Source organism: Calidris pugnax, unplaced genomic scaffold, assembly GCF_001431845.1.
Source record: "Calidris pugnax isolate Ruff unplaced genomic scaffold, ASM143184v1 scaffold75, whole genome shotgun sequence".
NCBI classification, from domain to species: domain Eukaryota; kingdom Metazoa; phylum Chordata; class Aves; order Charadriiformes; family Scolopacidae; genus Calidris; species Calidris pugnax.
The window spans coordinates 614,031-640,205 of NW_015090908.1; the positions used below are offsets into that span (position 1 = coordinate 614,031).

The window sequence follows — 26,175 nt, forward strand, 5'->3', positions numbered from 1 at the left end:
CCAGGGGGAAGATTTGGCCAGTTTGCCTGCAGTAGCGATTGGCTTTGGTAGGAAAAAAGGGAGAAGCCCAGGCAGAAGAATTTTGAAGAAGCATCTAAAAGTGCAGCCAGATCCTGGCATGGAGGTGGCGGGAAGTCTCAGAGACTCATGGAAAACAAACTTAAAATCCTTAAAAGAGCTGTTACTGCAGAAAGCAGCTGTTGAGCAGTTAAGAAGGTAACCCTCTGGAAGAGGAGGGTGCAACTGGAAAGCAAACTGGGACACGCGAAGCATGAAGCTGCAAAGAAATGGATACCTTGGGGAGTGAGGACAGAGAAGATGGGAAGGGATTTCCATCAGAGATGTTGGTGAACGTCCCCGTTCATCTGAACTGCAAAAAAGAGAGAAAGGGCAAGGGGCAGAGTGCAAATCCCATCTTGTACATGGTGGGAGCCCAGAGGGGGAGAGGAAGGTGCCCCAGACCCACGCCACCCCAAGCCCTGGTTGATACCAGGATGCCCAGTGGCTCTGGCTGAGCTGCCTGGAGAGGGACTGAAACAAAGAACTGGTGGATCAGCTCCCTGCGGTCCACCTGGTGGGGGGATTCTCCCTCTCCTGGCCGTCTGACAAAGCCCGGGCTCCCTGGAAAGGTAACTGAGATATGCTGCTAGGTGCCTCCTGCCAGCCCTGCTAGGTGTAAGAGCCCGATGGACTGGCTGCAGGCAGGGCAGCCATGCCAGTGTGATGTCCTGCTGCTGCTCGTGGGACTTGCAGGTGCTGCAGGGCAGGGGCAGGAGCAGGATCTGGGTGGGAGTGATGCCTTGGTCATTGCCATGTCCCTGGGGAGCCTGGACCTGGCCGGAGATGTGCCCCAAGGGCTCCTATGCCAGTGGCGTCAGCTTCAAGGTGTAGCCTCTATGCCACTGCCCATGGCTGGTCCGGGGACCCTGTTCCCAGGGGGAGTTAACCCCCTGACCTCTGTTCCCTCGCAGGTAGAGTTGCCCCAAGGGCTGATGGAGGATGACATGGCACTCAGTGGGATTTAGCTGCACTTCTCCCATATGGGGGACCCCAGTGGTGGCCACACAGCTGAGTCCCAGAGTGGCAGGAGAGCGTGCAGCCTACCTGTCCCCTCCCCATGGCTGGAGAGCCTCCTCCATGGCTGCCCCCAGCTCTGAAGGGCTTGCACTCTCCTCCTCCCGAATTCCCCAGCCTTGGCACCAACTGTCTTCTCTCTCCCCTATCTAGGCCACTGGTGCTGGCACTGAGGATGCCTGGTGGACCTTGCACTATGGGTCCAGGTGCCCCAGTGTGGGCTTCTGAGTGATGAAGTGGCTGCCACTGGCACCTGCTTCACCTGCTCCAACAGGCATATCCTGGAGGGACCACAGTCCAGCTGGGCCAGTGGGGCATCGAAGATGCAGCAAGATCCTGCATGGGGGCTGAAGAGGGATGACATGACCCTGACAGATCTGCATCTTCTGCTGCCTGTAATGAGCTCTGTAAACCCACTGCGAGACACCCAATTCCATGATTCAACTTCACAGAAGAGCTGGTGCCTGGGGTCTCCTCTCCCAGGACCCCACATCCACTGAGAGGTGCCTTGGCACTGAGACCCTCAGGGGGCACCGTCCCCTTGTCCCCATGGGTTCCGTCATTGCACAAGTGCTGCTGCTGGTTCCTCAGCACCTACTCCACTTTCCAGAGATGCTCCTGAGTCCTTTCTGCCCCCACCTGGACTTCCAGATATTCCCTAGCATCTTGAGGACTTCCCTGTCCTACCCTGACATGAGCTTTCCATGAAAGCACGCACCCAGGCTGCACTGGGGCAGTTTTGTCATTGGGAGAAGGCAAACCAGGGCAGAGACGAAGGGAGCCATGGCCAGCCCTACCAGGACACAGGGACACATAACCCATCGAAGGGGATAACTGAGAAGTTGTATTGTATACACACTCTCCTCAAAGGGCAAAAGGATGGGAAGCTGGTGGTACCAGTGGAAATCCCAATGGGGCAAAAGGGTGTGGGGCCATTGGAGACCCCTACTTGAGGCAGAGACCCACTGCAGTGCCCCCAGCTTGAGGCAGGTGCACTGGGGGTTGGACCCAGGATCCTCCTGTTTAAGGCAGGTACTTTAACCAGCTGAGCCATGGCACCCCCCTGCCCTGAGCCAGGAGGTGCCCCACCGCCACGGAGCATGCCATGGCCACAGCTATCCCCCTGTCCTCATCCTGCTGCCACCCCAACACCAGGGTGACCCTGCAGAACCAGTGGGCCTTGGCCTGGGGTTGGCACCGTGTGTGTCACGCTGAGCTCGAGCCCTGGCAACTGCGGGGTGTCCCACAGGTAAAAGTGATAAAAGTCAATGGCTGGGTCTCAAAGGAGCTCTGTGAGGGAGTGGAGTGGTGGGTGTCCCAAAGGAGGGCTTGTCCAGGAGCTGAACCCAGGACCTCTCACGTACCCCCAGACCAACCCGCCATGATGTGCAGCTGCCCAGGCACCCCCAGCCTGTGCCAGGCACTGGGGGGCTGGGGGGCCCCAGGAGATGCTTCTTAGGGGTGGGCCCTGCCATCAGGCCCCGGGGAGCAGAGCGGGGCTGAGGGGGGTGCGGGGACGCACTGGCCTCCCCAGAGAGTTTCCCACTTCCCAGGAACACAGGGAATGTTCCCAGGGAACCCCCTTGGGCAGGGGATGAGTGTTCAGGGCTGTGATGGCCGAGGGGTGAAGGCGTTGGACTCGAAATCCAATAGGGTTTCCCTGCGCAGGTTCGAATCCTGCTCACAGCGAGAGATTTTACCTGCTGCTGGGTGAGCGGGGGCTGGAGACCCCAGCCCCATGGGCCCTGCACCTCACCACCTCCCTGGGGGCAGGAATTTGGGAATGGGTGCAGGTTTTACTTCACCTGGAGAGTGAAGTTAGGGACTGCTCTCCCTGGGGCAAGGTGAAATCCCTCCCCTGTGATATGTAGCTTCCCAGAGAGGGCTGGGGACCCGCAGCAGAGCCATGGGGTGGAAATTGTGGGTTTATCTGCAGTTCCTTTTACCAGTGTGTCTGTGGGCCTCGTGGGACCAACATCAAACGGAGCCAAGGTGGTTGAGAGTCCAAGGGGTACAGCTGGGGAGCCTGGTGCATGTTTGGGGTATGGTCCCACTTTCAGACACAGGAGAACCCGGGTCCAACTCCCAGAGGAATTCTCCCTTTGGGAAAAGCCTGCCCTGCTTTTGTCTTGGGAGTACAGAGCTCATTTGGGGTCAGCTATCAGCTTTCACCCCCTTCCTCTCCCTGACAGGCACCGCGGCTTTGGGCGCAGGGCAGGGTGAATAGGGCAGCCCCCTCTCGAGGGTGTCCTGGCATAGGGCACCCACCATGCCCTACTGCTGTTCTGCACACAGGCAGTCCCAGGGCTTTTCTGTTGGGCCTGGAGGGCTCTGCCAGCCCCGCAGGCAGCGGGGAGGGGGCTTTGGGGAAGCAAAAGAACATGGAGATGCTGGGGGTTGAACCCAGGGCCTCTTACATGCAAAGCAAGCGCTCTCCCGCTGAGCTACATCCCCCATGCTTGGGCAGGTCTGTGCCCAGGGGTCTCCACGGACCCCCACGGACCAGCCGTCCCCATGGCCACTGGGGCCAGGGCACTTGTGTGCTGTGGCCACCTCTGAACATCGGCCCCACATCCTGGGCACAGTAAGATGTGCTCCAGATCTGCTGCGGGCTGTGCCAGGGGCTAAAGGCAGCAAGAACCACCCTCACCAACCCCCAAAATTGTGGGGCAGAGATGGTGGGGGTGCACTGAGGTGCACCCTGGCTTCTTGTTCTAAGGGTATGATTCTCACTTTGTGTGTGAGAAGTCCTGGGTTCAGCTCCTGGAAGAGCCCTCCTTTCGGGCATCTACCTTTCTTGGCTGATGTGTGGGACCATGGCACAACCAGGGCACGATGAGGGCAGTGGTGCCTGGCACAGAGGGATTGGTACCATGCCCTGGCTGGGCACATCCCTGGGAGCAGGATGGACCCCCCCCAAGATCTGGCAGTGCATGACCCAGGGTTCTGTTTTTGGGGTCAGGGTCCTTGGGACAGAGCAAGATGGGCAGTGGGACAGGAGTGGGGGGAAAGGGGAACTTGCTGTCTCGTTAAGAGTTTAAGTCTGGTATGTGGCTGAGGGAAGCCCTCTGTTGAGTCCCGAGGTTCAGAAAGGGCCCTCTTGCTTTCTAAACTCCTTCTCAGAGAGGAGTCTGGGTGCGACTGAGTCCAGTCTTAGTCCCAGACTTGGTCAATGGTTTATGTCTAAAGGATTATATACATTAGCCACTTAATCAGAGCCAACATTTGCCTGTTTCAGAGCCTTTCCAAGGACTTTCACTGAGACAGTTTTGCAAAGTTGAAAAGATAAATTATTTATTAAGGCAACAGATATAAGAAATTCGGAATTGCTGTTGATAAATCCACTTACTGCAAGGATGGAGCTTGAGTTAATATTTCATAGAATCACGGAATCGCCTAGGTTGGAAGGGACCTTTAAGATCACCTGGTCCAACCAAAAAAAAAACCCCCAAAAAAACCAAACCTACACACACCAACGCTAAACCGTATTCCCAAGCATCATGTCAACTTGTCTTTTGAACACCTCCAGGGATGGCGCCTCAACCACTTCCCTGGGCAGCCCATTCCAAGGCCTGATAACCCTTTCAGTGAAGAAATTGTTCCTAATCTCCAACTTGAACCTCCCCTGGTGCAACTTGAGGCCATTTCCTCTTGTCCCATCGCCTGTTCCTTGGGAGAAGAGACCAACCCCCGCCTCTCTACAACCTCCTTTCAGGGAGTTGTAGAGACCAATAGTTCAGCAGTTTTGTTAACAATATTTTTCTGTGTAACATCTGATGTAGTCAGAGGCATGAGTCTTACCAAAGAGGTGTCCCTCCTTGGGGAAGGGCGAGGTCCAGGCCCATCAGCCCATCCAGTAGCTGGAACTCTCATCCTCAAAATGGAGGATTCTAAATGCCACATTTATACTTTTAGCAAGGTGGGATTAAGTCATTTAAGCCTTAACAAGGCTTGTGTTCAGTACAGAGGCACAGTTGCTCTCCCTCCTTTACTGAAATAACATCAGGGTGTGGGTCCTCTGCCTCATTCCAGGTGCCACTCAGTTGAGTCATCTGTCCCAATCTTCCAAAGAGAAGGCAGGTATGCAGCTCGGTCGCCGGTGCTTATCAGTACTTAGCAGTGCAAGATAATTATGTAGCTTAACTTGTCTCAAATCAGATTTGCAATGACTGTATTCCAACACGGACAAACCTGGTAATTTCCCACACTTGCCCAGGCCCCTTCCCAGAACCTGGCACAGGGGATGTAGCTGGCTTTGCAGGTAAGAGACCACGGGTCCAACCCCCAGCATCTCCATGTTCTTATTCCCCCTGAAACCCGTTTTCTCCCAGGATGTCGCTGGAGGACGCTTCACTGTAGTGCCTGCCCCGTGGCAAGGCTCTCTACTGCTCTTTGGATTTTTTCCCAGCCATGGGTAAATACTCCAGGGTGATGCATTGAACATTAGGAAGGAATTTTTCACAGAAAGAGTGGTCGGGCATTGGAATAGGCTGCCCAGGGAGGTGGTTGAGTCACCATCCCTGGATGTGGGCCGTTTAGATGGGGTACTGAGGGATATGGTGTAGGGGAGGACTTTGTAGAGTAGGGGAGATGGTTGGACTCGATGATCCCAAGGGTCTCTTCCAACCTCAATGATTCTATGATTCTATGATGCCTTTTCCCAGACCTTGTGAGTGTGGATACTGGGGCTGTCAGGGAGTACTGGGATGGTGCAGATGGCCCCACACCAGGCTGGAGGGCATTTTCTCCCCGTCAGACCTCAGGGTAATCCCAGAGTGTCCCCATCCCGGCAGGGGAAGCCATGGGCTGTGATGGCCGAGGGGTGAAGGCGTTGGACTCGAAATCCAATAGGGTTTCCCTGCGCAGGTTCGAATCCTGCTCACAGCGAGAGATTTTGGTGGGTTTGGGGGGCAATGACAGCCTCACCCCACAGGAGCCCATGACTAGAGATACCAGCCAATTGCCCTGCCTTTCCACAACACTGGCCCTGGGCTCCATTCCCAAGCCTGTTAGGCATGGCTGCTGTGATGAAGGCCCATCAGCTTGGCCATGTTCCCTCTGCTCAGGTGGTCCCACCACTGCTGACAGCAAGGCCAAGAGACACGCATAGATCAGCCTTGGCCATATTTATGGCTGTCAGAGATGACAGTGCAGTGCCCTGCTGCCACCTCATCCCTGGTGGGCAGCTCTGCCTGGGGAACATGGGGATCTGCACACAGGACATCTCCCACTCCAGTGGGAAGATGATTTTTCCAGAGGCAGAAGTGGAGTTTATCACCACTAACAGGTAGTGGATGGATTCAAGGAGACAGAAGCTGGAGATTCTGGGGATGGAATCCAGGGCACTGAGCTTGCCTGGGGGCTGCCTGGGGACTGCTTGCACCCAGAGGTCCTGCTGGCTTCCCTGGCACTCTTGGCCCATGGCTTTTGGGGCCAGGGCAGTTGCAGCCTATGGCTATGTCCAGGTGCCAGCCCTGCAGCCAGAGCAGCGGAAGGGGGACATCCCACCCATGAACACCAATCAGGGCCAAAGAGAACTTCTTAAGGTCCCATCTCAGCCCAACCAGTTCTCTGAGTACTGCAGGTCAAGGAGGGGGTTCATGCCCTACTGCTGCATCCTGGCTCGTTGGTCTAGGGGTATGATTCTCGCTTCGGGTGTGAGAGGTCCCGGGTTCAACTCCCGGACGAGCCCTTATTTTGGACACCAACCTTCCTCAGCTGGTGTGCATGGCCTCAGTCCAGTGGGACCGGGGCCAGGGTGGTGGGAGGGCACCGGTACATGGATGGGCAGGGTGTTCACAGTGGGCATGTCCCCGTGGTGAGGATATCCATCCTGCAGCTGTGGTGATAGTTGAGTGCAGCCCTTGATGGGGCACAGCAGGGTGAGTGGTAGGCAGTGGGACAGCAGTGGGGGTGAGGGGAGTTGGCCAGGCCCCCACCCCTGCCCAGGCAGGGGGGATGTAGCTCAGTGGGAGAGCGCTTGCTTTGCATGTAAGAGGCCCTGGGTTCGACCCCCAGCATCTCCAGCTTCTTTTGCCTCCCCGGACGCCCTCCCTGCCATCTGCGGGGCCGGCAGAGCCCCCCAAACCCTCTAGAAATGCTCTAGGACTGGCTGTGGGCATGGCTGGCCTGGGGGACATCATTTCCCTTCCCTGTGGGCCTCAGGGTCTCTCCTGGGGTGCAGGTGGGTGGTGAGGGGAGCAGATGGGTGGAAGTTGGGCCGTGGGTGTCCAAAAGGAGGGCTCGTCCGGGAGTTGAACCCGGGACCTCTCGCACCCTAAGCGAGAATCATACCCCTAGACCAACAAGCCATGGTCACAATGTGCCCCTTGCCCAGCTCCTGTCCCACCCGGCCCCATGGCCCCAGGTACCACACAGGCCAATCTGGCACACACGGCAGCTGGCAGCTGCCCCAGCACCCTCTGGTGGCCCTTCTCCCTCCTTCTGCTCTCCATCAGGTCCCTCATCGCACCCAGGGAGGAGGCACAGGGTGATGTGAGGGAGTCCCCAGAAAGTGGCATCAGGGGCTCTGGGGTCCCTGGACAGCACTGTCCCCCCAGTGCCTGGCATGGGCTGCATTTTGCAGCTCTTTGCTCCAGGAGAACGATTCTTGCTTGGGTTATGATTCTTGGTGAGGCTACGTAAGGTCCCGGGCTCTACCCCTGGATGAGGCCTCCTTTTGGGCATCCACCACTGGGCACAGTCCCTGCAGGGCCAGGGCACGGACAGGGCAACAATGTCCAGCAACAGCTCAGCTGTCTGTCTTCTGCTGGGGTGGTCCTGCTGCTGCCAGGTGCTGACCCCATGGGCGGCTCAGCCATGGCCAGGGCTCAGCCCCTCCTGGATGGGGAAGGGGCTTTTGGAGCAGTGCCGCTCTGCTGACAACCCACCCACTGCCCAACCCTGGTGGTGGAGGGAGATCAGCTTTGGGGATATCACCAATCTGGCACACACTGCAGCTGGCAGCTGCCCCCAGCACCATGTTCTTTTGCCTCCCCGGACGCCCTCCCTGCCAAGCTACGGGGCTGGCAGAGCCCCCCAAACCCTCTAGAAGAGCTCCAGGACTGGGCATGGCTGGCTTGGGGGTCCTTCCTGGCACCTGCAGACTGTGAGGAAATGCCTGCTCCCCTGCCTAGAGCTACAAGCCAGACCGTGGAGCTGACACCCAGCACAGCCTCTGTCCCTGACCCAGCTCTGTCTGGCCGGCCAGCATGGGTACAAGGGAGAGCTGCTGATGCTGGGGGGTTGGATACCTCCCCAGTGGAGGGCCACCCTTGGCAGCTGGCATGGCTGGAGGGTGCTGCAGAGCTGTGTTTCACCCTTGGTGCTTTAGCCTCCCTGCTGGGTGGCAGTGGCTGAGCATGGTTTGGTCCTCTACCAAGGTTCTCTTCCCAGTGCTGGTGTCAGGCCAGGCCAGGAGGAGGTAAAGGGAGCTGGGTGAGAACTGGGTGTCACCAGCACCTGCTGCACTGGGGAGCTGCTCTCTCCCTCAGTGTGTCTCATGCACCTCTCAAAAAACTGGAGAATCTGGGGGTGCCTGAGCCCTCAGAGGTTACACTGAGATTGTTTGGGTTGGCCTTGGGCAATCATGGGTGATCCAGGCAGGCAGGCGATGCCATGGGATCCTCAGGTGAGGAGCCAGAAAGAGAGCTGAGACAGAGGAAGTCACCTCAGGGCAGTATGGGGACTGGGAGAAGCTAGCAGGGCTCTGCTGGGGAAAGAGGAGGGGGGCAGCATGTTCCTGCAGGGGCTGGGACCCCAAAACCCAGCTGGTGCTTGGTGTTGGGCTCTCTGTGCCAGGGGCCTGGGCCAGTCAGCAATGAGGGTGCTCCCAGAGAGAGAAGGGTTTGGGGGATGGGGTACCCCAGACCAGGGGCAGCGGTTTGGGGCATGGGGAGAGGGGGTGGCAGAGGGTCAGGTGTGCTGGGGGGCACCCCATGGCAGAGGACAGGTGGCTGCCATGGCTCAGCTGGCTTAAGTGCCTGCCTAGTAAGCAGGAGGTCTTGGGATTGGGGGCTGGTTTTCCTCCCTGCCCCAAGCTGGGGGCACTGCTGGGGGTTCCTGCCCTGCCCTGTTGGAGCCTTCCCCACCCCTCAGTCCCACCAACCCCACTTGGTCAAAGGAGTTTCCTTCTGACCCCTTTCCCTGGGCAGCTCACCCTGGAGAGATGATCCAAACTATCTCCAGACCCGAGGGGATTTGGGAAATAAAGCGGGTATGTTGGCTAGACCCTCATTAAGTTGCAGAACTGCTGCTGAATCCAGTAGGAAAACTCTCTGGACACATGTTGAGGGTTGGTGCAAAGCTGGTGGTGTGGCCATGATGGAAACCTGCACCAAAGCACACACTTTTATGGCAAAAATAAATGCCATGTTCTGAATAGAGGGACTGAAGGGAGCATGGAGTGGGGCAAACACCTGCTTGCTGCCCTGCAGGTGGGCAGCTGGCTGCCATGGCCAGGCAGATGGGCTACCAGGGCTCTGTCTGCCAAGCTCGGCTCTCCACAGGACACCTGGAAGAACCAGCCATGGGTTTGCAGCCTTTGGTTAAAAAATGGGGGAAAAAAACCCCTAAAAACCAGCTTGAAACAGAGACGAGGTGGCTGAGGGGTGAAGGTGATGGACTGCTAATCCATTGTGCTCTGCACATGTGGGTTTGAAACCCTCCCTCATCAGGATTTTGGGGCACTCTCACTAAAGGGGAGGCTTTCAGCCCTCAGTGTGGCCAGCTTTCTCTTGTCTCTCTCTGTTTTGCTTGTTTGCATTAAATACTGCCTCTGGACTGCTGCTCCCACTTGCCAAACCTGCTCAGGGACCTGTGTTGCCCTCCTGTGCAGGAGCAGGGTACTGTGCCCCGTCCCCTGAGCCCTCCTGCCAGCCCACTGTGTCTTCTCCAGGCACCAAACCATGGGAGGGAAGGTCAGCAACGGGCTGGCCAGGCAGCAATGTAAGCACACCCTCACCTGAGGCTTTTTCCCCCTTCTGCTCTGTCAGCCCATTTATTCCTTTCTGCATGTCAGACACAAGTTCTGGACATCCCTGTCATGGCAATAGGAGCCAGAAGTCAACCCTGGACAAACCTGTGCCTTGCTGAGCCATTGCCACGTCCTAGAGGTGCTTTCTTGAGGATGGCATGGCTGCTGTGTGTTGGAAGCTCCCTCCCGTGCCTGCAGCAGTGCTTGCAGCGGAGGTTCCCAGGGCAGGGGGGTTGGAACAAGATGATCTTTAAGGTCCCTTCCAACCCAAACCGTTCTATGACTCTATGACTCTACGATTCCTGGGGAGAGGAGAGGGTGAGCTACTGCAAGGTGAAGGGGAAAGAGGTAAAAGACCCACCTGCTGGGAGGTTTTTAACTGCTGTAATCCCGGTGATCTTGCAGAGAGGGAAGCCTTGTGTTTCTCAGAGCATGTCTGTGCTTCGATGCAGCTGGGGAAACATGTTGTGCCAGTCTTGCAGGTGTCTTCCCTGCTCCTGCTCCTTCTTTCCATGGATGAGGATGTGGCCGAGCAATGCTGTGGCTTGGAGGCAAGGCAAGGACTCTCAGGCTTAGCTGCCCACACTTGAAGACTTGCACTGGCTTTTTGACCTTCCCTGGGGCCGCGTTTCCTTCCCATGCCTTGGGGAGATGTCCCTGGGAACCAGTTGGGAGCCGCTTCCCTCTCCTGAGCCAAAAATGGCAAACGGGCTGCAGGGGAACATTGGCCCCAGCCCTTCCTGCTGCTGTGGGACGCTGTGGTGCTTGGCCAGCTCTACTGCCCTGGGAAAGGGAGACGTCTACGCCTGGACAGCCAGGCACCCTGCAAGAGGGATACAGAAGATTTGAGCTCCAGTACTGGGCATGGCTGGCTTGGGGGTCCTTCCTGGCACCTGCAGACTGTGAGGAAATGCCTGCTCCCCTGCCTAGAGCTACAAGCCAGACCGTGGAGCTGACACCCAGCACAGCCTCTGTCCCTGACCCAGCTCTGTCTGGCCGGCCAGCATGGGTACAAGGGAGAGCTGCTGATGCTGGGGGGTTGGATACCTCCCCAGTGGAGGGCCACCCTTGGCAGCTGGCATGGCTGGAGGGTGCTGCAGAGCTGTGTTTCACCCTTGGTGCTTTAGCCTCCCTGCTGGGTGGCAGTGGCTGAGCATGGTTTGGTCCTCTACCAAGGTTCTCTTCCCAGTGCTGGTGTCAGGCCAGGCCAGGAGGAGGTAAAGGGAGCTGGGTGAGAACTGGGTGTCACCAGCACCTGCTGCACTGGGGAGCTGCTCTTTCCCTCAGTGTGTCTCATGCACCTCTCAAAAAACTGGAGAATCTGGGGGTGCCTGAGCCCTCAGAGGTTACACTGAGATTGTTTGGGTTGGCCTTGGGCAATCATGGGTGATCCAGGCAGGCAGGCGATGCCATGGGATCCTCAGGTGAGGAGCCAGAAAGAGAGCTGAGACAGAGGAAGTCACCTCAGGGCAGTATGGGGACTGGGAGAAGCTAGCAGGGCTCTGCTGGGGAAAGAGGAGGGGGGCAGCATGTTCCTGCAGGGGCTGGGACCCCAAAACCCAGCTGGTGCTTGGTGTTGGGCTCTCTGTGCCAGGGGCCTGGGCCAGTCAGCAATGAGGGTGCTCCCAGAGAGAGAAGGGTTTGGGGGATGGGGTACCCCAGACCAGGGGCAGCGGTTTGGGGCATGGGGAGAGGGGGTGGCAGAGGGTCAGGTGTGCTGGGGGGCACCCCATGGCAGAGGACAGGTGGCTGCCATGGCTCAGCTGGCTTAAGTGCCTGCCTAGTAAGCAGGAGGTCTTGGGATTGGGGGCTGGTTTTCCTCCCTGCCCCAAGCTGGGGGCACTGCTGGGGGTTCCTGCCCTGCCCTGTTGGAGCCTTCCCCACCCCTCAGTCCCACCAACCCCACTTGGTCAAAGGAGTTTCCTTCTGACCCCTTTCCCTGGGCAGCTCACCCTGGAGAGATGATCCAAACTATCTCCAGACCCGAGGGGATTTGGGAAATAAAGCGGGTATGTTGGCTAGACCCTCATTAAGTTGCAGAACTGCTGCTGAATCCAGTAGGAAAACTCTCTGGACACATGTTGAGGGTTGGTGCAAAGCTGGTGGTGTGGCCATGATGGAAACCTGCACCAAAGCACACACTTTTATGGCAAAAATAAATGCCATGTTCTGAATAGAGGGACTGAAGGGAGCATGGAGTGGGGCAAACACCTGCTTGCTGCCCTGCAGGTGGGCAGCTGGCTGCCATGGCCAGGCAGATGGGCTACCAGGGCTCTGTCTGCCAAGCTCGGCTCTCCACAGGACACCTGGAAGAACCAGCCTGGAAGAACCAGCCTTTGGTTAAAAAATGGGGGAAAAAAACCCCTAAAAACCAGCTTGAAACAGAGACGAGGTGGCTGAGGGGTGAAGGTGATGGACTGCTAATCCATTGTGCTCTGCACATGTGGGTTTGAAACCCTCCCTCATCAGGATTTTGGGGCACTCTCACTAAAGGGGAGGCTTTCAGCCCTCAGTGTGGCCAGCTTTCTCTTGTCTCTCTCTGTTTTGCTTGTTTGCATTAAATACTGCCTCTGGACTGCTGCTCCCACTTGCCAAACCTGCTCAGGGACCTGTGTTGCCCTCCTGTGCAGGAGCAGGGTACTGTGCCCCGTCCCCTGAGCCCTCCTGCCAGCCCACTGTGTCTTCTCCAGGCACCAAACCATGGGAGGGAAGGTCAGCAACGGGCTGGCCAGGCAGCAATGTAAGCACACCCTCACCTGAGGCTTTTTCCCCCTTCTGCTCTGTCAGCCCATTTATTCCTTTCTGCATGTCAGACACAAGTTCTGGACATCCCTGTCATGGCAATAGGAGCCAGAAGTCAACCCTGGACAAACCTGTGCCTTGCTGAGCCATTGCCACGTCCTAGAGGTGCTTTCTTGAGGATGGCATGGCTGCTGTGTGTTGGAAGCTCCCTCCCGTGCCTGCAGCAGTGCTTGCAGCGGAGGTTCCCAGGGCAGGGGGGTTGGAACAAGATGATCTTTAAGGTCCCTTCCAACCCAAACCGTTCTATGACTCTATGACTCTACGATTCCTGGGGAGAGGAGAGGGTGAGCTACTGCAAGGTGAAGGGGAAAGAGGTAAAAGACCCACCTGCTGGGAGGTTTTTAACTGCTGTAATCCCGGTGATCTTGCAGAGAGGGAAGCCTTGTGTTTCTCAGAGCATGTCTGTGCTTCGATGCAGCTGGGGAAACATGTTGTGCCAGTCTTGCAGGTGTCTTCCCTGCTCCTGCTCCTTCTTTCCATGGATGAGGATGTGGCCGAGCAATGCTGTGGCTTGGAGGCAAGGCAAGGACTCTCAGGCTTAGCTGCCCACACTTGAAGACTTGCACTGGCTTTTTGACCTTCCCTGGGGCCGCGTTTCCTTCCCATGCCTTGGGGAGATGTCCCTGGGAACCAGTTGGGAGCCGCTTCCCTCTCCTGAGCCAAAAATGGCAAACGGGCTGCAGGGGAACATTGGCCCCAGCCCTTCCTGCTGCTGTGGGACGCTGTGGTGCTTGGCCAGCTCTACTGCCCTGGGAAAGGGAGACGTCTACGCCTGGACAGCCAGGCACCCTGCAAGAGGGATACAGAAGATTTCCTGGGGGAAAGGCGTGGGTTACAGCCCCGGAGAAACACCAACTTGCAGGTAGAGATGGTAAAACGGGAAGGGGTAGTGGGTGCAGGCCCCTCCTTGAGTAGTGGTGCAAGCCACAGGGGCTGCTGCAGCAGGATGGGACCTGAGGGGTTGCAGGGCAGGAGAGGAGACAGGCTTACTCCCTTCAACCCTGCTGGACTGTGTCCACGCCTGCCTCTGCCCTGGCGTGTGGTGATGTGGCCTCCTGGGGGGCATGTGCCAACCTCAGCGACGCTGTGGAGCATCAGCCCACCCAGGGACTCGACAATTATAGGAGACGTGTGGCGGCACGAAACTGGATCATCTGCAGCCCCAGGGTGGCACATGGCAGCTGGAGCCTGGCTCTCCCCGGCGGCACCGGCCAGGCTCTGTTCCCCAGGCTACACACAGGGGCCCTGAAGCACCTCCTGAGTCTGCCCCGGCAAGGACACAGACAGCCAAGGATGCTCTGTGGCTACAGCCACCTGGGTCTGCATCAGGATGCTGCCTCCTGTCACTGGAGTGTCCCACTTGCCCATCAGCTGCCTGGAAGTGGTCCTTCCATGTCATGCTGCCGTCAGGTCCAGCGCGGGCCGGGGGCAAGCCCTGGGTGAGAGTGCTGGATGCAGGTGTTCCTTCAGGATGGGATGCAGTGGGTCTGTTGCTGCTCTAAAATGTTCCTTTGCCTTTGGCTTTCAGAAGAAATTCTGGGGCCTGGGCAAGCTTCCACCCTCCAGCCTTAGATGTCTTAGAGACACCTAGCCCTTGAGTTGTTGGAAATCAAAACAGAGAGCAGTGAAACTGGAGCTGCAAGTTGTTGCTGGGGCTGGTGATGCAAACAGAAATACAGCAAGTATTGGTCCAGGGCCATGTTTTTCCTCATGCACTTATCTGCAGGAAGAACCAAGGCTTAGATGACCACAAATCCTAGATCCAGGACATGCAGAAGTTAAGAAAATGGGCCCGACATGTTTGTTTTGGTGAAATTTTCTCAGTTTTGTGGTTCCTCCAGAAAAAGCCATGTCTTAAGTAGAAAGTGTTCATTCCCCAAAATAAATACGGGTCAGAGAAAATTGTCCTTGGCTTTCTCCCAAAGACCTGTATTTGCAGGAAGAGCTCTTTCCCATATGGTTTTCCTTCTCATTAATTACACAAATCTGATTGTTTTAACTTCCTGACATGTGCCTTTTGTTTCCCTTGTCCCCTTCTCAGGCAAAGGACTCGTTTCAGTACACAGATCCACTCACATTCAGCAACATGCCCTCTCTAATTGCTCCTGTGCATTTATTTCAAGAATTGCTGCATCTGTGGATATTCTTCTGGGACCAATGGTTCAATGTGACCAGGACCTCAGGTACTGGGCTGCAAAACTGAAACACACATTGAGGCTGCAAATCAGAATATTCTACCCTGTGTCTGGAAACCTGGAAGGGAGTCCCCTGGGAAGGGCTGTTTTCCCTGGGATCACAGGAGTGCACAGAGGCACAAAAAAAGATAGAAAATAATTAGTGAAGGGGAAGAAACCCTGAGTGGCAGATAAAGAGTTTAATTCTTAGGCTGTGGGTCCAAGGTGCACCTGTGGCATCATTTTGTTCTTCAAGAGAGGTGCAAAAACCAGAAAGGTAAAGCTTAAAATAAAGCCTCATCTTTTTGTACTTATCAAATTGCCTTTTAGGAGTTTGTGATGAACCCACAGCTTCTACCTTACTCCAGCAGGTTGGAAGAAGGTTGTATCTGGCTGGACCTTGGAAAAGCTTATTTCCTTTTTCTCCTTCCAGAATGAACTTAAAAATGGCTGGGCTTGACACCAGTCCCTCTGAAAGGCTTTTTTGCCCTGGCAAGCAGGGCAGGAAGGAGTCACCAGGGACAGTTTAGTGCTATCAACTGTGGCTCTACAAGGCCAAGTCACCCCAGGAACTAAAATAACCCCAGAAGCCCTACAAGGCATATCTTTAACAGTGATGCTGACAAACCCCAGCTCCACACATGCATAGTACATGTGCCCTGGTACTACCATGGTTCATTCCAGGGCAGAAGATATTTCTGCCTTCATCTGGGCTCTGCTGGCATGAACTGAAGTGTCTTCTTCAAACTTTCCTTGTCCCTAGAGCCTGATGGCTCATTCCCTTGCTTGGGACCATGTCAGCAAGTCCCTCTCCCCAGTGTGCAGGTGATTCATGTTTAAATGCAGGTTGGAACTTTTGCAACTCCTTGGCTGTTTAGCAGCTAACAGGCTTTCAGGAGGACAATCTGGTGTCACGCTGCAGCCTGTAATTATAAATGTCTTGACGATGTCAGTCCATCACAAGGAAGCACAGCTGTGAGCTGCTGGCTCATCACTGTTAGCATATCCTAAGAGCAGGATGGAAAGGCTCTGGGACTCAGAAATCAGCTCACTGCGCTAAATTAGTACCTTTTGGTGTGTGTCACTTTTAAGGGGTGGACTCCAGAGCCCATGGTCACTTTGCTTTTAAAATTGGATGTGCCTTCCAAGCAGAATTCATACCCCAGACACGAAGTCCCCATGTCTGTGTCTTTAGTACCTGGGCAGACGGGGTGGGAGAAATGGCCCTCTGGCATTTTTCTCCCGGTCGTGCGTGGTCCCCCAGTGCCCTCACCCCTGCAGCCCACCTTGGTTTTCCTGCCAACTGCTGTCTCAGGGTTTACCTTCAGGTGTGTGTTTCTCGTGTTCAGTCTAAATCCCCGAGCTCACCTCAGGTGCACTGAGGAACTGAATTGGTTGTGCTCGGAGGAAGGCAGGGTAGTGATGCGCCTGCCCTAAATTTTGCTGAAACCCTCTCCTGCCTCATGGCATAACATCTAAAATGTGCTTTGGCCTTAGGAAGCAAGGTAATTAATGCCTGTATTCCGAATCATTTCAATCTTACTCAGTATTAAATGGAAGCAAAACATGACAGATGAAAGGGGGAACTGTTTAGTCAGCCGGGGGAGATTTCCAGGAGAAAACTGCTGGTTGTTCGGGAGTTTCAGGTGGAAGGTATGCACCTGCTCCCCCAGGGGCCAGGGCTCTCTATAAAACCCCGACGTGGCACCCAGCCCCACCAGCTGCTCCCAGCCACCGCCACTGCCTCCACTGCCTGGGTAAGTCGAGATGGGCTCTGTCTCCTTCTGCACACCGAGCTGTTGCTTTTCTCAATGCCTTCTGCTGGGTCCTCCACAAGGGCTCAGGGTTTGTTACCCGACTCCCCCCTGCCTGTGGAGAAGGTTGGGGAAGGGTTTATTTCTGCTGCACAATGAGGAGTCTGAGTTCAAAGTGTAAAGGATTGCGGGATGCAGGGCTTGCAGGGTCCGTCACCATGTAGCTGGGTGCATCCTGCGTGGTTTTCGTTGCTGAAGAAAAAGAAAAGCATAGCACGTGCCCAGGGTGCAGGGATTGATGTGTTCCTGTTTGCAGAAGGGCAGCAGAGGTCCCCTATATTTTGGGATGGGGTAGCTCAGCTCATGTTAAGTCCAGCTCGCCCACATTGTATTGATTTAAGTGGGTTTTGCTACAACTAGATGTGTCTCAGTGAACATTTGACTTGATGGCTTGCCGTTAGCTCGAGGGCAGGCAGCATTCAGAAGTGGTTCTGCTCTCAGTGTTTTCAGCTTTTCATGCCTCCAGCTTCCTCAGACATGGAGCTCAAGCCAAACTCTGAATTTCACTGAATTTTCACTGAATTTTTTTAGAGTTGGAAGGGACCATAGAGATCATCTAGTCCAACTCCCCTGCTGAAGCAGGATTGCCTAGAGCTTGTCAGAGCATGTTACTCAGGAGCATCCAGGCGGGTCTTGAAAATCTCCAAGGAAGGGGACTCCACACCCTCCCTGGGCAGCCTGTTCCAGGGCTCTGCCACCCTCACCGTGAAGTAGTTTTTTCTCATATTTGAGTGGAACCTCCTATGTTCCAACTTATGCCCATTGCCCCTTGTCCTGTCACTGGCAACCTCTGAAAACTCCTTGCTTTCTCCTGAGTGGCTTGTGGGGTGAGGGGAGGGGGGAGCTGTCTCCTGCCCATTTGGAAAGCCTTCCTTTGTGGTTTCTAAACCATCCAAACTCACCCTCTAGCTAGCTCTCCTGCACCTTTTATTGTGGGAGCTACAAAATGAGGACTTGGCAGGGACGGACCAGCCTGCTGCTGGTCCTCTGCCTCGCATTTACACCCTGGTTCTTCTGGCTTTCAGGTGTACTTCCTCGCTGAGGGATGTCCTGCTACGACCTGTGCCTGCCCTCCTCCTGTGGTCCCCGGCCACTGGCCACCAGCTGCAACCAGCCTTGCTTCCGCCGCTGCGGGGACTCCACCGCTGTCATCCAGCCCCCCACGGTGGTGGTCACCCTGCCCGGGCCCATCCTCAGCTCCTACCCCCAAAACACGACGGTGGGATCCACGGCGTCGGCGTCGGTTGGGAGCTACCTCCGGTGCTGTGGGGTCCCCGTGGCCTCTGGTGGTCCCCGGGGGCTGGGGAAGGTGGGACTGCTGTGCTTGGGTAGCAGGCTGTAGGGGTGTCCCCAGCGGTCACCTCTTCCCAGCGATGCCAGCAGAGCAGCTGCCTCGGGAAAGAAAAACAAAGCACAGGACCCAGACTGGGGAAGAGGATGAAGGAAATGCCCGTGGGTTTCCCAGCTCTAGGGGCACCCTCCGTGCCCCCAGCAGTGAGGGAACCACGAGAGCTTGTCACTCAAGACCATGCCTCTGTATGCCTTTTTCTCTCTAAGCCCTTATTTCCACGTAGGGGTCACACCCTGCGGTGCTACACGGCATTTACTGCAGGCTGGGCAAAAAGTGCTTATAGTGGGCTGTAGATAGAAGGTGATAGTCAACGGGGTGGTGGGGCAGAGGAAAACCTTGTAGGGATTGACTTGTCCTGGAGTGGGGTATATCCGTTTCTTTACCAAGCGCTGGAAATGCACTTCTCATACTCTGAACTGGTTTATTCTCCTTCTCCTCATTAAAGTTATGCTACATCATAGCCCAAGTCTTCTGGTGTTCCTTGTGCCTCTGGTCTGGAGGGGTAACCTGCTCTGGAGGCAACGTGTTGCTACAGGGAGGAGTTTCTTTTTTTCATCTGAAATGGGAATTTCTCCTGTTCGGCACCTCACTGAGCTGAAGCAAGTGTGTATTTTGCTGTGACCAGCCCACAGGCAATTTTATCAGCCTGGCACCCTCTCCTGCTGCCCCATAGCAAGCACCTGCTTAGGGAGGACTTCCCACAGGAGGAGACTTGCTGCCTGTTCCCTGGAGTAGATGGAAACATGAAGGTTTGACATTTCGAAAAGGCATTTACCCTGCATTTTGCAGCAATTTTTTGGGGGTGAACCAAGGATGTGGATGTGGGGTCAGTGAGAAAAGGCAGAAGTGGGCTTCCTGGGAGATGGTCCTTCAGATGGTCAACCTCCTCCCAACTCACCCAGTGTTTTATGGGTGACGATGAAGAGTAAAAAATTCCGTAGTTATACCAGGGCAAAACCAGACCTCAAACATTAGGCTCTTCATTCTTGCTTTTTGCAACAGCATGTGGAAAAAGAGGCCTTATACAAATAAATACGTAATGATTCCAACCCAGATACCCCAAATGCCAGTGAGGTGCGTGAAGTGTCTGCATCTAGCTGTATCTCTTAATGAAACAACAGAAATGTTGTGCTCTGGGCTGCTGCAGGACACGCAGGCGCCACCGCAACGTTTGCTTCAAGTGAGCCCTGTGAATAATGTGACCTGAACGCACCCGTGTCCCACAGTTAGTCTGACATCCCACCCCAGATATGGGTGCACCTTTTCCAGCAGCCCATACCCACGGTACCATCCCCGGCCCCGTCAGAGAAAGAGGGGTGCCTGCAACGTGACACAGTGCAGTGTTACCCAGCCTTCCTCCCACATACAGACACTCAGAGGCCCAGATTTGCTGAGACCAGTCACTGAGCGCCGATTGATCAGAAGTGTTATGGGAAGAGGCATCCTAACATTTTTGAGAGATGCCAAGCATGATGATACCACGCTCAGACCTGTGGTAATGCCATCAGGAAAGATGTATAAACATAATAATGTGATGATACCACACTCAGACCTGTGTGCAGCCATCAGGAAAGATGTATAAACATAATAATAAAGACATGAAGAAAAAACTATAATTTCCCTATGTGCCACAGATACAGGGGTGAGAGCAACAGCTGGTCTGGAGCTGCACTTAAGTCTACTGCTGAGTGGAGAGACCTGCAGGTCCTGTGCCCATGAGCTGGTCACTTAGAGGAAGACAAAGACAACCCTACGCCTGGCCCCAGCCACAGCACAATGAGCTCCATACTGAGCTTTTCCCAAAGTCTGAGACCCAAGACTTGAGTTGAACACATCAGAGAATAATTGTTTTACAGGGAGAGCACGCAGCTGTCTCTGGGAAAAGATGCCAGGCATTGAATAAAGCATCTTCTTAAGATGCCATATATGGGCAAGCATTTCAGCTGATGGAGAGAGGAATAACAGTGCAACTAAGTCCTCCATGGGTATTGTTTAAATCTTCTTTCGTACCTTAAGCATTTTGGTAGTATGCCAATTTGCTTAAAGCTTATGAGTGTTTATAATGAGGGATTATGCTGAGCTTGAAAGCGTGTTGGTCTTCAAAAGCCTTTGACCAAGCTCAACTGGTTTTATTGCTTGGGAGATCTTCACAGAGGCACTCCTAATTTGGGGAAAATTTATGTGGCAATTGCTCATCAGTCAGAGAACTGGGAGAAGAGAGATGTGGTTTCACATCCCTCTTCCAAGGACTGCTCAGATATTTTTATCTCAGCTCCAGAAATTGTCTGCAGTGATGGGATGCAAAATTCTTTTTAACGCTGCAATGAGGAAAACATTGGCTCTCCAGCAAAAGTTTTGTAAGAAAGCTGGAGGCATGTGGGTCTTGTACAACTGTCTTCCACCAGTGTGCTGCATAGGACAGTCCGGGATGGAGCAGGGGGGCAGAATAATGATGTTCTTATGTGGCTTTTCACTGAATGACTCTTGTACAGATATTTTTTCTGAAGAGCCAGTGTCTCAAAGGAGACTAAAATCCACACAGGTCGTTGACTTAAAAATTGTGATACCTTAGTGCAGAGTCAGGAAAGTGAGGCCTTTGGTGGCCTGCAGGGATCTCTGTCCCAAGGGACCCGGCGCACTGTCTCCCACGGGTGCTGTTACTCCTGTCTGGGAGCCATACTGTCTTGGCTCCAGCTCAAGAGCCGCCCTGAATTCATGCTGCCACGTAAACCCCCCAGAGCCAGTGCTTGCCCAGGGCAGGACCCCACAGACCTGCTGATCAGGACCTAAAAGATAGGTTTCTGCAAAGACAGGGCAACCAAAGGCTCTAGTGAGGAACAGGGATCTGTGTACCAAGACTGAGATGAAAAATAATGCTTAGTGGGTGGAAGGATACACAAGGAGGGAAAGAATAAAGACATGAAGAAAAAACTATAATTTCCCTATGTGCCACAGATACAGGGGTGAGAGCAACAGCTGGTCTGGAGCTGCACTTAAGTCTACTGCTGAGTGGAGAGACCTGCAGGTCCTGTGCCCATGAGCTGGTCACTTAGAGGAAGACAAAGACAACCCTACGCCTGGCCCCAGCCACAGCACAATGAGCTCCATACTGAGCTTTTCCCAAAGTCTGAGACCCAAGACTTGAGTTGAACACATCAGAGAATAATTGTTTTACAGGGAGAGCACGCAGCTGTCTCTGGGAAAAGATGCCAGGCATTGAATAAAGCATCTTCTTAAGATGCCATATATGGGCAAGCATTTCAGCTGATGGAGAGAGGAATAACAGTGCAACTAAGTCCTCCATGGGTATTGTTTAAATCTTCTTTCGTACCTTAAGCATTTTGGTAGTATGCCAATTTGCTTAAAGCTTATGAGTGTTTATAATGAGGGATTATGCTGAGCTTGAAAGCGTGTTGGTCTTCAAAAGCCTTTGACCAAGCTCAACTGGTTTTATTGCTTGGGAGATCTTCACAGAGGCACTCCTAATTTGGGGAAAATTTATGTGGCAATTGCTCATCAGTCAGAGAACTGGGAGAAGAGAGATGTGGTTTCACATCCCTCTTCCAAGGACTGCTCAGATATTTTTATCTCAGCTCCAGAAATTGTCTGCAGTGATGGGATGCAAAATTCTTTTTAACGCTGCAATGAGGAAAACATTGGCTCTCCAGCAAAAGTTTTGTAAGAAAGCTGGAGGCATGTGGGTCTTGTACAACTGTCTTCCACCAGTGTGCTGCATAGGACAGTCCGGGATGGAGCAGGGAGGCAGAATAATGATGTTCTTATGTGGCTTTTCACTGAATGACTCTTGTACAGATATTTTTTCTGAAGAGCCAGTGTCTCAAAGGAGACTAAAATCCACACAGGTCCTTGATTTGACTTAAAAATTGTGATACCTTAGTGCAGAGTCAGGAAAGTGAGGCCTTTGGTGGCCTGCAGGGATCTCTGTCCCAAGGGACCCGGCGCACTGTCTCCCACGGGTGCTGTTACTCCTGTCTGGGAGCCATGCTGTCTTGGCTCCAGCTCAAGAGCCTCCCTGAATTCATGCTGCCACGTAAACCCCCCAGAGCCAGTGCTTGCCCAGGGCAGGACCCCACAGACCTGCTGATCAGGACCTAAAAGATAGGTTTCTGCAAAGACAGGGCAGCCAAAGGCTCTAGTGAGGAACAGGGATCTGTGTACCAAGACTGAGATGAAAAATAATGCTTAGTGGGTGGAAGGATACACAAGGAGGGAAAGAGCTGAGTCCTGGGGTTTCGTCCCAGCATCACCTACTTAAGGCTTTCAACAGCAGCAGCAGCAGAAGCATTTCTAGGAAAAACCAGGGTCTCAGCATCACCTACTTATGGCTTTCAACAGCAGCAGAAGCATTTCTAGGAAAAACCAGGAGCTTAGCCCAAATGCAACCCATTGGCCATGCCTGCATCCATTGAGATTCACTTCTTCTCACCTCCCATCTTCCCTCACCCGCTCATGTTCTTGGAGGAAACCTTCTCCCTGCTGTCACTCAGCATTCTCCTCCTGCAGCTTCCTGCAGACCCCTATCTCCCTTAATTTTCTTTCTTTTATCCCTTGCTTTGGTGAACCCAGCTGCACCAGCAAAAATTCCAGTGCATTAATTACACCAGCTCAGCAGGGAGCAGCTGAAGCACACCAGGGAAGGTGATGGTGGTAGATCCCCATTGCAGGGTCATATCCATACAGATATTTATCTCCTCTTTGGGATGTGTGTAACTATGGGGACACTCCAGCCTGCACCTCCACATGTGGCAAAGTCTTTCTCAGGTTTCTTTGCATTTATGTACTTGGGGAAGCCAACAGAAGCAGCCAGTGAGCATCTCTGATGGCGTATGGCTTACCACCTCAGGAATGGATGAGGTGGGGAGGAGAGTGAAGTCATGGTTTGAGTTGGAACAAGTGAAGAAGCATAGAGAGTTGCCATGGAAAACAGAAGATTGACGTGAATAGCAAGGGACTGGGACTGTCAGGAGTGGAAGCCCTGGGCAGCATGGGGCTAGTGATTGGGATGGAGGGGACTGGTGGTGGCTGGATGATTGCTGGGTCTCATCTCATCAATCTGTGGCCTCTCTGCGCATCCAGATGAGAAGATAAAAATCCTGATGACTCACAGCAGTGGGACAGGATGAGGAGACAGATCCACTGCCAGTGCCTTTGCTGGGTTGTGAAAGGCAAATCCTACCCCAGCGCCTGGGCGCAAAGTTGAGGTCAATGCGAGGAGGGCAAGCTGGCCTCAGTGGGCAGCATCCCGTGTCCTCCTCACTGGGGCAAGGACTCCTGGCCAGAGCACTTGGCGACACATGTACTGGAGCCAGCCAGTTGGAGAGACTGAGTCCCTGGAGCTAGAGCCTGCAGGCGTGGCAGACTGAGGTGGTAATTTTTTGCCTGTAAAAATCTCCTTCCTCACCCACCAAAGCCTTGCAACATGATTTCCCACAAAAACAGAGTGGACACCTGCTCTTAGGCTTTAGGAAGGGGAGAGAAAGTGGTCGCACAGCTGAGATAAGAGGAAGGAGAGGGCACTACTGAAAGGACATCCCACCCCAGGCACCCATGGACCAGCTGCAGGGCAGAGGCTCGCCATGCTTTCTTGGGGCACCCTCCCGGCCACGCAAGGGCTCTGCTCCAGTCTGGGGAGCCAGACAGGCGATGGCTCCGGCAAGGGCTCTGGTTCTTCCCCAGGGCTGGAAATCCCATGAAGTAGGAAAATAACAGGACACCCACATGTGTGAGTCACCGGGGAAAAAGCACGCACATCAAAATGCACTGGCATCCTGGTGTGGCCCCCCTGGTACTACCCGTGGGAGTGGAGCTCACAAGTCTTGTACCTTGGTGAGCCTGCAGCCTTGTTGGCTCCACCAGCACCATACCTCACCCCAGCCCAAATCATCACCAGACACTGCTCCTGGCTGTCCTACGCCCCTTTCTCCTCTGAACTTCTCCTCCTGGGGTGGGCAGCTCTCAGGGAGAGATAAGGATGAGCCCAAATCCCAATGGTTTACAATGTCCTGGGAATGAAATAGTTTGGGATTTGATTTTCAAACTCAAGAATTGCTGAATTAAATATTCCAGGGCTGTTAATCCGTGTTTACTGAGAATCAGGTGTCAGCATGTTTCCCAAAGAGAAGAAGGGTCATTTGGTTGTTGCTGCATAAGGTGACTGTTGTTAGGACTGGACGTATGGGGATGAAGGAGCAGGGCAGCTGTGGGGGGTTATGTGACTTGGAAATCATGCCTGCTCCTCCCCACACCTTCGTGATTTTCAGGGCAGGGGAGAGGAGCCAGTCTTGCCTGTGCTGCCTCTGGCAGATCCTTCCTCCTGGTTCCCCCGGATCAGCTCATGGAAACCCCATGGTTTGGATGTGCCTCAGGGAGTGGAGCCTTGCTCTGGCACAGGCTACAGTGGGATATCATCAGCATCAGAGGCTCGATGTGGGCGGGCTGTCTGAAAATCAGCTCTTCGCCCTGCTCCCTCTGCAGCTGTTCTGCGTGGATCCCCACCAGTTGGGGCTCTCGCAGCAGCTTGGCTTTCCACCTCCACACAGCTACAGGTAGCCCTACCCTCAGGACTGTGTCCCTGGTCTGTCCCAGAGCCATCCTCCCAGTCCTGATCCCCATGGCACCTGTGGGAGCCCCAGCACCTGAACCCTGCTGACCCCCAAGGTTGGCAGCTCCTGTTGGTTGGAAAAAGGCAATGGTTGGGTGTATTTCCCAGTAACCCAGCACTCATGGCTCCTGTCCCTTGTCCCAAAGCCACACTGGCACCATGGGGCAGTGGAGAGGGAGATCATTAGGTTTGGGACCACGTGAAACCACAGAATCACAGAACACAGAACTGTAGAGGTGGGAAGGGACCTTCAAAGATCATCTGGTCCACCCCCCCCTGCCAAAGCAGGTCCACCCAGAGCAGATTGCATAGGAATGCATCCTGGCAGGTTTTGAATATCTCCAGAGAAGGAGACTCCACCACCTCCCTGGGCAGCCTCTGCCAGGGCTCTGCCACCCTCAAAGTGAAGAAGTTTTTCCACATGTTCAGATGGAACTTCCTGTGTTCCAAGCTTGTGCCTGTTGCCCCTTGTCCTGTCATCAGCACCACTGAGAAGAGCCTGACCCCATCTTCTTGACACCCACCCTTTAGATATTTATAAACATTGACGAGGTGCCCTCCCAGTCTTCTCTCCAGGCTGAATAGACCCAGCCCTTCCTCATCAGAGAGGTGCTCCATGTCCTTGATAATCTTTGTAGCTCTCCTCTGGACCCTTTCCAGTAGTTCCCTGTCCTTCTTGAACTGAGGGGCCCAGAACTGGACACAATACTCCTGATATGGCCTCACCAGGGCAGAGCAGAGTGGGAGGATGACCCTCCTTGACCTGCTGGCCACACTCTTTTTAATGCACCCCCAGGAGACCATTGGCCTTCTTGGCCACAAGGGCACATTGCTGCCTCATGGTCAACTTGTTGTCCACCAGAACTCCAAGGTGTCTCTCCACAGAGCTGCTTTCCAGCAGATCAGCTCCTAACCTGTACCGGTGGATGGGGTTATATCTCCACAGGGACAGGACCCTACACTTACCCTTGTTGAATTTCATTAGGTTCCTCACCGCCCAAATTCCTAGCCTGTCTAGGTCTTGTTGGATGGCAGCACAGCCTTCTGGTGTGTCAGCCTGCTGCCAAAGATTCCCTTGCCCCTTCTAGACAGGTGGATCCCATCCCTCTCTAACAGGCCATAATCAGCAAAGAATGTCCCATTATCATAAAAACCCAAACCCTCACAATGGCACCAGCCACACAGCCAGGAGTTGAGATGCATTATCTGCCCATTTCTGGCTGCTCCCTTTCATCTGGCTGATAAAATGGAGGAGAAGATGACTTGGGCACCATTTTTTTTTCCACTTTTACTCCCAGGGATTTATAGTCTTCTTTAATTCTGCCCAGGTTCTGGCTTGCAGTGTCATTCATACCCACATGACA

General features: G+C 54.3%; 6 non-coding genes across 6 annotated transcripts; 4 read left to right on the forward strand and 2 right to left on the reverse strand.

Annotated features, from left to right (window-relative positions):
- Positions 1-2,681: 2,681 nt before the first annotated feature.
- On the forward strand, positions 2,682-2,763 carry TRNAS-CGA. The gene has a single exon. It is a non-coding gene; the product is annotated as a tRNA-Ser (tRNA).
- A 693-nt stretch (positions 2,764-3,456) lies between these two features.
- TRNAA-UGC lies at positions 3,457-3,528 on the reverse strand. The gene has a single exon. It is a non-coding gene; the product is annotated as a tRNA-Ala (tRNA).
- Positions 3,529-5,879: 2,351 nt separating this feature from the next.
- Positions 5,880-5,961, forward strand: TRNAS-CGA. The gene has a single exon. It is a non-coding gene; the product is annotated as a tRNA-Ser (tRNA).
- A 733-nt stretch (positions 5,962-6,694) lies between these two features.
- On the forward strand, positions 6,695-6,766 carry TRNAP-CGG. Its single transcript has one exon. It is a non-coding gene; the product is annotated as a tRNA-Pro (tRNA).
- Positions 6,767-7,028: 262 nt separating this feature from the next.
- On the forward strand, positions 7,029-7,100 carry TRNAA-UGC. The gene has a single exon. It is a non-coding gene; the product is annotated as a tRNA-Ala (tRNA).
- A 213-nt stretch (positions 7,101-7,313) lies between these two features.
- On the reverse strand, positions 7,314-7,385 carry TRNAP-AGG. Its single transcript has one exon. It is a non-coding gene; the product is annotated as a tRNA-Pro (tRNA).
- Between the last annotated feature and the right edge of the window lie 18,790 nt (positions 7,386-26,175).